We start from the raw sequence: 11,412 nt of genomic DNA on the forward strand, positions 1-11,412 counted from the left end.
AGCACACTCCGCGCGGGGTGTGGCCTCGGTCTCCCGTGGGAACCCGGCCCCGGCCCGGCCTCGCTCCCACCGGGGGGCTGGGGAGTCCCACCATCTGGGAGGCTCCGGCTCGGCGCCGGGAGACATGCCCTGGGACCGGTGGCCCAGCCCCAGAGACGCGTGGTCACCGGGGAGGTCCGCCCCCGCGAGGGCGAAGCCGTCAGGAGAGGGAGCCCTAGAGAGCGGGAGAAGGGGCCGTCTCCGAAGCCGGCATCTTGGTGATGATGACTCAGGGATGTGAGGGACCAGAACCTCGAAAATAACAGCCTGAAAGAAAGGAATTATATTGAGAAACAACGAAAAACTCCTCTCACTGAGGGGAATATGGAACAAAGAAACGCCCCTAATAATAACTTCCGCTTCTGAGGCGCTTGGTAGGTGCAGAGGCTGGTGCTAAGGGATGTGCACGCGTTGTCGTAGGTGATCCTCGCGAGGACCCTAGGAAGTGAGCTCGGGCACTCTTCCCACTTTACGGAGGAGGAAATCGAGGCCCGTCGTCGCTCAGGTCATTGCAACAGGATCCGACCCAGGCAGGCTGACCGGGTTCAGGTAAAGGGTTACTTCCTCCCAAGCGAAGTCCAGAGGAAGATGGTGAGGAGCGCCTCCCGCAGGGATCAGGAGGAAGACTGAGCCCACCGGGTGGTGCCGGTCGGTCCTTGCTCTGACCTCATGGGTGATGCTGCGTCTCCTATTTTCAGAAACTGCCCTTTCTGAAGCTAGAGTCGGCCCGATCCTCTCCCTTTCCTCTTGGACAACATCCCATTTTTAGTTAGATCATGGCTTGATTCTTTCCCCGCAGTGGGATGAGAATTTCAGGACAAGAGGCCGAAATGGGTCAAATGTTTCTCCTGGCTTTTATTCCTTATTAAATTCAGGGCCCAGCCATATTCAGGCCTATACACCGCTTTCTACCGTCGGGCTGAGGGTGAGAATCTGAAAGGCCTTGAGCCTTAGGGCTGGCTTTGTTCACTTGTTGACTGGAAAGGAGAGAGACAATAAGGGGTCCCACATCAATATTAGAGCTCAGTTTTGCAATTCCCCTTTGTCTTTTTTTGCTCAGAAAAGGACATGTTTCTCCCTAATTAGAAACAGAATTCCTAATCCAGAGGGGTTTCGGCTGTTTATTTTTCCTTGATCCAGACGTGCAGCCCATCTTTCCAAAAAGGTGTTTGGCCTGCCGTTCTTGAATTCAGTGGGCCTGCTCCATTAGACTTACCTGTTACTGTGAGAACTTTCCCCAGCGCTGACTAGCTCACCGTGTTCCACTGCTGACCTGGCCAGGAAGCGGCCATTTCCTACAGGACAGGTTTGCCCTCAGCGCTGTCTCCCTGTGAGTAATCAGAGGAGACCAGCCCAAGTTTGGGGAACTATTTAGGATAGTGGTTCTTATACATTTTGGTCTCAGAACCTCTTTACACTCTTAAAAATTATTGAAGATTCCAAAAACTTTTAGTTTGGATAGATTTAGATATTGATATTTACCATATTAAAAATCAACTGATAACATTTATTACTTCATTTTAAAATACTTATAATAAACCTATTACATATTAACATCCTGTGATTTAGTAAAAAAAAAAAATCACTATGTAGTCCCAAATTTAAAAAGAATGAGAGGACTGGCATTATTATTATTTTGTTGTTAATCCTCACCCGAAGATATTTTTCCCATTGATTTTAGAGAGAGTGGAAGGGAGGAGGAGAGACACAAAGAGAGAAACACTGATATGTGGAAGAAACATCCATCGGTTGCCTCTCATACCCATCCCAACTGGGGATCAAACCTGCAGCCTTTTGGGGAAGGGGACGATGCTCCAACCAACTTAGCTACCTGGCTAGAGCATCAGGCACATTCTTAAGGGAAACTAGCTTTATTTCCCCCCCTTTGGTAGCACATGGCAGTGAAAAATAATATACCCACCAATACATGTTGGTCCCACTGCTTTGATTCATGCTAAGGTTTCTGTAGTGTTGCCCACCATTGCTTTGACACCATCAGTACAAATGTCAACTGTGAAAAATAAAAATGGTATTAGACCATTAGTATTATTTTAAAATTAGTTATACTATTATTAATAAAGCTAGTGACCTGGTGCACGAAATTCATGCACATTAAAAGGGGATTAATTAGAGGAAATAATTTTTTTAAAAATACATTTTATTGATTTTTTACAGAGAGGAAGAGAGAGGGATAGAGAGTTAGAAGCATCGATGAGAGAGAAACATCGATCAGCTGCCTCCTGCACACCCCCTACTGGGGATGTGCCCGAAACCAAGGTACATGCCCTTGACCGGAATCGAACCTGGGACCTTTCAGTCCGCAGGCCGACGCTCTATCCACTGAGCCAAACCGGTTTCGGCATAGAGGAAATAATTTAATATTGCTGTTTGCCCTTTCTCTATAATAGAAGTGTCAGAGATGAAAGAAAATTAGTAAAATGTATATGAAAACCTTCCTCCTGTCAGAGTCTGGGGCTCAACACGGGACCCAAAGTCAAGTCCCCGCCCACCCACATGCATCTCAAAATCGCGTGAGACCCAGACCTGGCTGGCCTCCCCCATTGGGCTAGATTCAGACCTGGCCAGTCCCACCCTTGTCAAGCCCTGCTGGGCAGGGGGTGTAGCCTCAGGTCCCCTGGCCCAGCGCCAGGATGGGGGACGTGGCCTGAGATCCCCCAGCCAAGACCGGGGCGGGGGCGTGCCTTGAGGTCCTCCGTCAAGCCCCGCCAGGTGGGGGGCGCAGCCTCAGGTCCCCCGTCAAGCCCCGCTGGGCGGGGACACGGCCTGAGTTCCCCCAACCCAACACTGGGGGTATACCTTGAGGTCCCCCATCAAGCCCCACTGGGTGGAGGCCATGGCCTGAGGTCCCCTGTCAAGCCCAGCCAGCAGGGGGGCACAGCCTCAGGTCCCCTGGCCTGGTGCTGGTATGGGGGGTGCAGCCTCAGGTCCCCTGTCAAGCCCCACCGGGCGGGGGGCTCAGCCTGAGGTTCCCCAGCCTGGCGCTGGGGCAGGGGTAGCAGACTGAGGTCCCCTCGTCCAGCACCAGGACGGGAAGCACACCTTGAAGTACCCTGTCAAGCCCTGCCGGGTGGGGGACACAGCCTGAGGTCCCCTGTCAAGCCCCACGGTGGCGGGCGATGGCTTAGCCTCAGGTCCCTGCTGATTGCTCGTTAAGGCTCCTTATAGGAGCTTGGCCTCAGCTGTGGGTGCAGCCATCTTTGTAATGAAGTGATGGTCCATTAGCATATTCCCTCTTTATTAGATAGGATTATGAAAATAGTGTTCACTTTATAGACCTCATGAAAGGGTCTTTGGGACTTTTGGGAGTTTGTAAACCACAGTTTGAGAACTGTTGATTTAGAGCCATTTAAGACCATTAGGTCAGCCTTGAGCTAAGAAGAATAAATAAGTACCTGCCTATATGGAAATTAGTGCCAGAATTTAAAACTCATCAAAGCAAAGCTTATTGTTTAGTTTATTCTGCTTCATACTAGAATAATAGTAGCTAAAATATATTTAGCTTTACATTCCTTATATCCTTATTATTTTTTTTAATATATTTTATTGATTTCTTACAGAGAGGAAGGGAGAGGGATAGTTAGAAACATCGATCAGCTGCCTCCTGCACACCCCCCACTGGTGATGTGCCCGCAACCAAGGCACGTGCCCTTGACCGGAATCGAACCTGGGACCCTTCAGTCTGCAGGCCGACGCTCTATCCACTGAGCCAAACCCGTTTCGGCTCCTTATATCCTTTATATGACATCTCATTTAATCCTCACAATAACCTATAATGTTAATGTGAATCCCAATATATGTACTACTTGACACTATGATGCTAGTGCTTTAGGTCTGACTGACTCTTTTTATTTATTTACTAGAGGCCCAGGGCACAAATTCATGCATGGGTGGGGTCAGGCCCCAATAGGGGGGATGGGAGCAGGGCCTGTCAGGAGGAGGTTGGCTGGCCAGCCCTTCCCCTAATCGGGCAGGTTTGCTGGCTGCAGTGGGCGTCATAGCAACCGGTCGTTATGGCGTTCTGGTTGCTGACTTTTTATATATATAGATTAATATATATTTTTATTGATTTCAGAGAGGAAGGGAGAAGGAGAGATTGAAACATCAATGAGAGAGTACCATGAATCGGCTGCTTCCTGCATGCCCCTACTGGGGATAGAGCCCACAATCTGGGCATGTGCCCTTGACATGAATCGAACCCAGGACCCTTCAGTCTGCAGGCTGATGTTCTATCTGCTGAGCCAAACCAGCTAGGGCCTGACTGACTTTTAATTACTATACCTCACTTCACATTTTTATTATTTATATATTCCTTTAAATATATTTGTATTAGTTTTGCTGTTTGTACCTGGATATTCTGGTTGAACTTGGATATGACTGATCTTAATCTACTATAGATAGATTTCTACTATGGATGGAAATTTTCCTTCTAAGAAATCCTATTTCCAAATATGGCAACACTCATTGAATTTCCCCAAGTTGTTTTATTAACATCTTGATCTGCAAAAACTGCAAAGTGTAAAAGACAAAACATTTTCCAGAAAATTTGAAAAGTAAAGCATTGAAGAAACACCAGGAGCTGGCAAAACATGTGACAACGCAGTTCTACACTTGATATTTTTATTCAGCGATTACAAGTGTGTGTGCATTTTTTCAAGTGGTATATTTTATTTATGAGCTAGTGGTGGGAACATAAAAGTCTCAAAATTTTCTCAAATGTAATCAAAAAGCTTTTTTTAATGTATTTTGGAGATGAATTGATTCAACATTTTGCAAAACGTGGCGTGTACACTGAACTTGATTTTAAATAATATTTTTATTGATTTAGGAGAGGAAGGGGGGGAGAGAGAGAGAGAAACAATCAATGATGAGAGAGAATCATTGATCGGCTGCCTGCTGCACGTTCCACACGGGATCAAGCCTGCAACCCGGGCATGTGCCCTAACCCGGAACCCGACTGTGACCTCCTGGTTCATAGGTTGACCTTCAACTACTGAGCTGGCAGGGCTGAACTTGATTTTTAAGGGAAAAACATTAACTTCAGTGGCTGGTGCTCACCAGCGTTGGCCTTTAGCAGACACCCTCTTCTCCCTGGCATGGGAGTGTGCTTTCTCTCTACCCATCAGCGTGCCTCAGCTCGCCCTGCTGGGGCCCTTTCTCAGTCCCACCTAAAGTTGCAGCAACTCCCCACCCCCATCTCTAGGTTCTCACCTTGATATCCCCTCACACCTTTCCCCTCAACTTTCCAAGGCCCTCTCCTGGGCCTCAACCCCCACCCCACTCCTTTTCCATTTTCCCAGATCACCATTATGCCTGAATCTCCACCTTCAGCCTCACCGTGTCCTTACCCTGCCCAGCTCCTTGTTTCTCTCAGAGCCTGGTACACTTTACTCAAGTCTCATCCTGTCCCTCCCCCCTGATTCACCCTCCCTCAGCTTCTGTCCCTTTCTTTCCACCACCATTTCTGTCCAACTTTTCTCTTCCAGGTGCGAGTTCCCTTCTTCCAAAAGGATTTACTTAACACCCCGGGTCTGACTGCCTTTTTACCTGTACCCGTTATTTTCTAACTACGTAGAAAATGCTCATGAGTTTTGAGCTCCAGACCCATCTCTCCCTTAGCAGGCATTTTCGATCTTTCCCCTTATCGATTAAGAGCATGGACTCTGGAGCCAGCCTTCCTGGGCTGGAATCCCAGTTCTGCCACTTATGACTTGGGTGATCTTTTTTTTAAAATTTCTTTATTGATTAAGGTATTACATATGTGTCCTCATCCCCCCATTAACCCCCAACCCCCCCAACTTGGGTGATCTTGAATCTCTATGCTTCAGTATACTCCTTTATAAAATGAGGATAATAATAACAGTTATCTAATAAGATCATTATTAAGACAAAAAAAATTCATATATGTAAAGCACTTAAAATGGTGCAGCCCTAGCCGGTTTGGCTCAGTGGATAGAGCATCAGCCCATGGGCTGAAAGGTTCCGGGTTTGATTCTGGCCAAGAGTCCATACGGGAGGCAACCAATCAAAGTGTCTCTCCCACATCGATGTCTCTCTCTGTCTCCCCCCCTCCCTTCCACTCTAAAAATAAATGGAAAAATATCCTCAGGTGAGGAATCCTATATAATAATCCTATATAATAAAAGGCTAACATGCAAATAGACCGAACAACTGAACAATAGGTTGCTATGACGTGTGCTGACCCCCAGGGGGCCAAGGGAACATCGCGGGTGGTGGCTATGGTGGGATGGTGGAGCAGGTGAGTGGGGGTGCCAAACCAAGGCGGGGCGCCGGTCACTGTCATCAGGGCGGGCCTCTGGTGGTTACTGAAAATTCTTTGCTCCCACACACTGTGGTCCTCAGCGTAGTCAGCAGGTGTGAGTGGTGGCTGCCGCCCCAATCGCCCTGAGGGCTTCTCCACCTCCTCCTGCTCCTGAGGGGTGATTGGGGCAGCAGCCGCCTCTCGCCCCTGCTCCTGGCACCGGCCCCAATCGCTCCGTGCCGTCAGCGGGTGCCAGCGGGGCCGGCACTGTCAGCGAGTGGGAGCAGCGATGGCAGGAGCGGGGGCTGCTGGCAGACAGAGGACCAGGGGCCACAGTGGGAGGGGCCAGGCGGGGCATGAAGGATGGGCCGAGACCCACCCCTGTGCCCACCGCAGCCTCTCGGCCCACTGTTCCTTTCAAGGTACACAAATTCGTGCACTGGGCCCCTGGTAAATAAATAAGTAAATAAATAAATGGTACATGGCACATGGTAGGCACAATGTAGGTGTTTGATAAAATACCTGAGCACAGATCTCTCCCTCTGACACCATAATCTTTTCTAATTTTTGCATCTGTCTTTCCCTTATCTACCTGTTTCCTTTTAAAAATCAATTTAAGTTAAAAAATGAGTCAACCCAGGTAACAATAATAAATAATGATAGAATTGGCATTAGGTATGGCAAAATCATGATGGTGATATGGATAGGACTAAAATCGGTGTAGAATAGAATTATTGAGGGCGATGGTCTGGCGTTTCTGGGTGAGATATGGCGTTTAAGCATCTGTGTCCGTTCGAGCAAGGCATTCAATGTGGTGGGCTTTGGTTTCCTCGTCCGTATGGTGAGAGGTTGGGCTGGATGGTCATCCTTCATCTTTTAAGCTAGTGGTTCTCAACTGGGAGGGCTTGTGCCCCCTGGGGACATTGGGCAATATCTGGAGACATTTTTGGTTGTCACAGCGGGGAGCAAGGGTTGCTACTGGCATCTAGTGGGTAGAGGCCAGAGATGCTGCTCAACATTCTGCAAGGCCAGGACAGCCCACAAAAGCATTTTCTGTCCACAAGTGTCAACAGTGCTGAGGTTGAGCAACTGTGATCTAAAATGACAGGCTTCTGCAATTTGACATGGGATTTGTTCCCCGAAAAGAAATAAACGGGCTATCCACAAGAGAGTCTATGATGTGAGCCCATGGGTGCTTTTGGCTGCTTCTAGGAATTCCCATTGGGAAACCAGCCCATAACAGAGCCATACCACTTAGGCAAACAAACAAGCAAAAAAAAAAAAATCCTTTTGTTTTGAGCTGAATTGCTCTCAACATTGACTAAATGGCTCCCTACTCTCCCTCTCCCTCTTCTAATGATTTGGCTGTTTCCATTGCCCAAACTCATCAGAAAATTACTACTTTATGCTCAAGAGTTGGCTATATTTTGTTCTTCACTGCCCACATTTAGAAAGATTTGTGATTTAATTTTCTCTGTATCCACATCTTTCTATTTCTTTTCAATGATCTTGGCCCTAAAATCACTGCTGATGTGTTTTGCTACATGTATCATTTATCTGAAGCTATTTTTAGGCATTTCCTAGTTTTATTTCATTTCAAGAATTTCTCAAACATTTGTTATGTCTTGTTCTTTTTGCATCACATTCTGGTTTAATCTGTTGGCAGGCAAGATATTTATACCTATTGATACTGCTCATACTAACAGTTTCTTAAGTGAATTTCTCTCCCCCCCCCCACGTAGTTTTCTTTGTCAATTTTAAAGCAAACTGATTTTATAAATAGTATATCATCCAGTTGCCAGGACAACTGAATATGTTTGCTGGTGGGTAGGTAGGATGCCTTAAAAATCTATTTTTCGTAATTTGTGGTATCATTGCTATTACTACCCTCTGGCTCTTGGGAGAAATGAGTTTTTATTGGTGATGAAATATCTTTATGGGTGAATTAATTTTTAAAAATTCCCAAGTTCTAATGAAAGCCAATGGATAATACAGTTATCAGAGCAGTTGGCCAGTAGGTATTTATTGATTAATCAACAAAAGTTGGTATGGATTTGGAATTAACATTATATAAGACCTTCAAATTTTATCTTCAAGGAGTATTTCATCATTGATTGTGTAAGAGTGTGGTCACACTGGACAGTCACTATTATCATGTGGCTTGTAAATAGCTTACACCAGAGGAAATAAACATAGTGGTTAAGAACATGTTTCTAGAGTAAAACCTAACTGAGGCTCCCCCAGTTTCTAACTGATCCTTGGACCACCTCTCTGACCACCAGGCAATGTGTAAGTAAATGATTTTGTTCACTAAGGTATTATTAAGGCATAGCACCGTGCCTATAGTCGAATCTTGATATATTTTTATGATGAATATAAAATATATGTAGAGTGCCCTGGCCGGTGTCGCTCAGCGGTTACAGTGTTGGCCCACATACCCGAGGGTTTCAGGATTGATTACCAGTCAAGGGCAGGTACCTTGGTTGCAGGTTTAATCCCTGGCCTGGTCAGAGCACGTGTGGGAGGCAACCAATCAACGTGTGTCTCTCACATTGATGTTTCTCTCTTCCTCCCTCCACTCTCTCTGAAAAATCATTGGAAAACTCAGGTGAGGATTAACACAAATAAAGTAAAATAAAAATAATATATGTAAAGCACTTAGCACATTGCCTAGCATAGTCAGTGCTCACTCAATACGATGTTAGGAAAAGAACACCTTGATCTCAGAATGCCGATTTGTTACATACTAACTTGGTTGGTATTAACCTCTTCATTTACTCAGAACATTTATTATATAGAGGCTGTGGTGTTAGATACTATGTCGGAAGCAAAAATATATATGCTATGATACTTGCAGATGTGCCTCTGAGGTTACTAACCTGGGCAAAGAATGATAGTGCTAGGAAGAGAGAGAGAATCAGCAACTATGGCTGCAGCCAAGGAGGACACCTGGCTCCTACAGGGAAATAAGACACACATGTAATCAGTATAAATACAGCAATCACAAGAGTGAGTTGTTGATGAGATGTTGGTCAGGAATTGTATTAATGGGTTTGAAATTGGAAAGTTTCCTCATCTGGAAGAAAAGTTCTTGAAGGAAAACTAGAATGGATGGAGAAGGGCTAGAATATTTGACAGGAGGAGAAAGGTGGTCCTCTGTGTTTGGAAAAGCATTGGTGAAGGCCTGGAGGTGGGAAGTGGAGAGTAAACATGGCTCCGTGCCTATGGGAATGGTAGCGTCTCTCCTTTATCGGTGTGACCACAGGTGGAGTGACCACTGCCCCATCTGCAGCAAAGCACACTGGGCTTCTCTTCCCGAAAGCCCCCCCTCCTTCCCAGCCCCAATCTAATAGAGGAAGGGATTAGAGAGAGAAGCAGGCCCTCCTGATGGGTTTAGAAAATATTTGCATAGAAGAAAGCTGTGTGCAGGTTTTATTATACATTTGCATTTACAAAAGTCAAGAATTTATATTCAAGAAGACATGTGAAATGACCCATTAAAAGAAGAGAAGATGGCAAAGACTCAGAAACTGATCCCAGAATTTATTTTAATTGAAGAAAAACCAAGAAATACATCAAAGGGATAAATCTGCATTTCCCTGGGGTCTCCATGATGTGATTCAGCTCTTTTTTAGTAAGTGGGTCAGAAAACTGCTAATTCTGTGAGGATTTTGTTCAACTGCACTCAGCTGGTATATTTGTTTCTTGCAGAACTAAAAAAAAAAAAAAGTATGCTAAGATTGTCAAAGTTGATATCAACCTAGTGTCAAACTGCTTTGTTTATCAACCATGAATACAGTCTTAATTTTCTTTTCTTTTTTTAAATACATTTTTATTGATTTCAGAGAGGAAGGGCGAGAGAGAGAGAGAAACATTAATGAGGAGAGAGAATCATTGATTGGCTACCTCCTGCACGCCCCCCACTGGGGACCAAGCCCGAAATCCGGGCATGTGCCCTTAACCAGCATCGAACCTGGGACCCTTCAGTCCACAGGCTGATGCTCTATCTGCTGAGCCAAACCAGCTAGGGCCAGTCTTAATTTTCTTGATTGAAAGTCTGTCCTTTTAATTAGCAAGTAGTGAGTGACAATAATGTTTGCACCTTTATTTTGAAACTAGAGGCCCAGTGCATGAAAATTCATGCACTGAGGGGGGGGTGTTCCTCAGCCTGGCCTGCACCTTCTCGCAATCCTGGACCCCTCAGGGGATGTCCACCTGCTGGCTTAGGCCCGCTCCCCTGGGGATCGGGCCTAAGCTGGCAGTCAGACATCCCTCTGGCAGCCCGGAGCCCCCGGGGGAGTGGGCCTAAGCCGCAGTTGGACATCCCTAGCACTGCTGAGGAGGTGGGAGAGGCTCCCGCCACCGCCACTGCACTCGTAGCCATCAGCCCGACTTGTGGCTGAGCAGAGTTCCCCCTGTGGGAGCACACTGACCACCAGGGGGAAGCTCCTGCGTTGAGTGTCTGCCCCCCTGGTGGTCAGTGCACGTCACAGTGACTGGCCGTTACACTGTTAGGGTCAATTTGCATATTACCCTTTTATTATATAAGATGCTGTGTCCTATGTTGCACAACTCTATGTATAGCTGATACAGTGACACTGTAACACAGGGAGTCTCAAGCAGAATGAAATTCAACAGGCAAACCATTGTACTAAACAAGGACAAATACGGGAGCTGATATGTTGGTTTTCTGGAAACAGAGCTCAGGTTTAAAAACATAAGCCATGAGTTAGCATGGAAGAGCTATTTTTTTTTCCAGTTTTGGTAAAATACACATAACATAAACTTTACATTTTTGTCATTTTTAAGTGAACAATTCAGTGGCATTGATTATATTCACATTGTTGTGTTACCATTGCCACCAGCATTCATAGAACGCTTTGTTTTGCAAAACTGAACATCTATACCCATCCTATCTAATAAAAGAGTAATATGCAAATTGACCGTACCTCCGCTACAACCACCAGCCACGTCCACCAGCCACACCCACCAGCCAATCAGGAGCGAATATGCAAATAAACCCAACCAAGATGGCTGCAGCCACCGAGAGCAGGAGGGAGGCTTGGGTTTCCCCCTCAATGGAGATAGCCAAG

This window comes from Eptesicus fuscus, chromosome 23 (assembly GCF_027574615.1).
Source record: "Eptesicus fuscus isolate TK198812 chromosome 23, DD_ASM_mEF_20220401, whole genome shotgun sequence".
Lineage (NCBI taxonomy): Eukaryota > Metazoa > Chordata > Mammalia > Chiroptera > Vespertilionidae > Eptesicus > Eptesicus fuscus.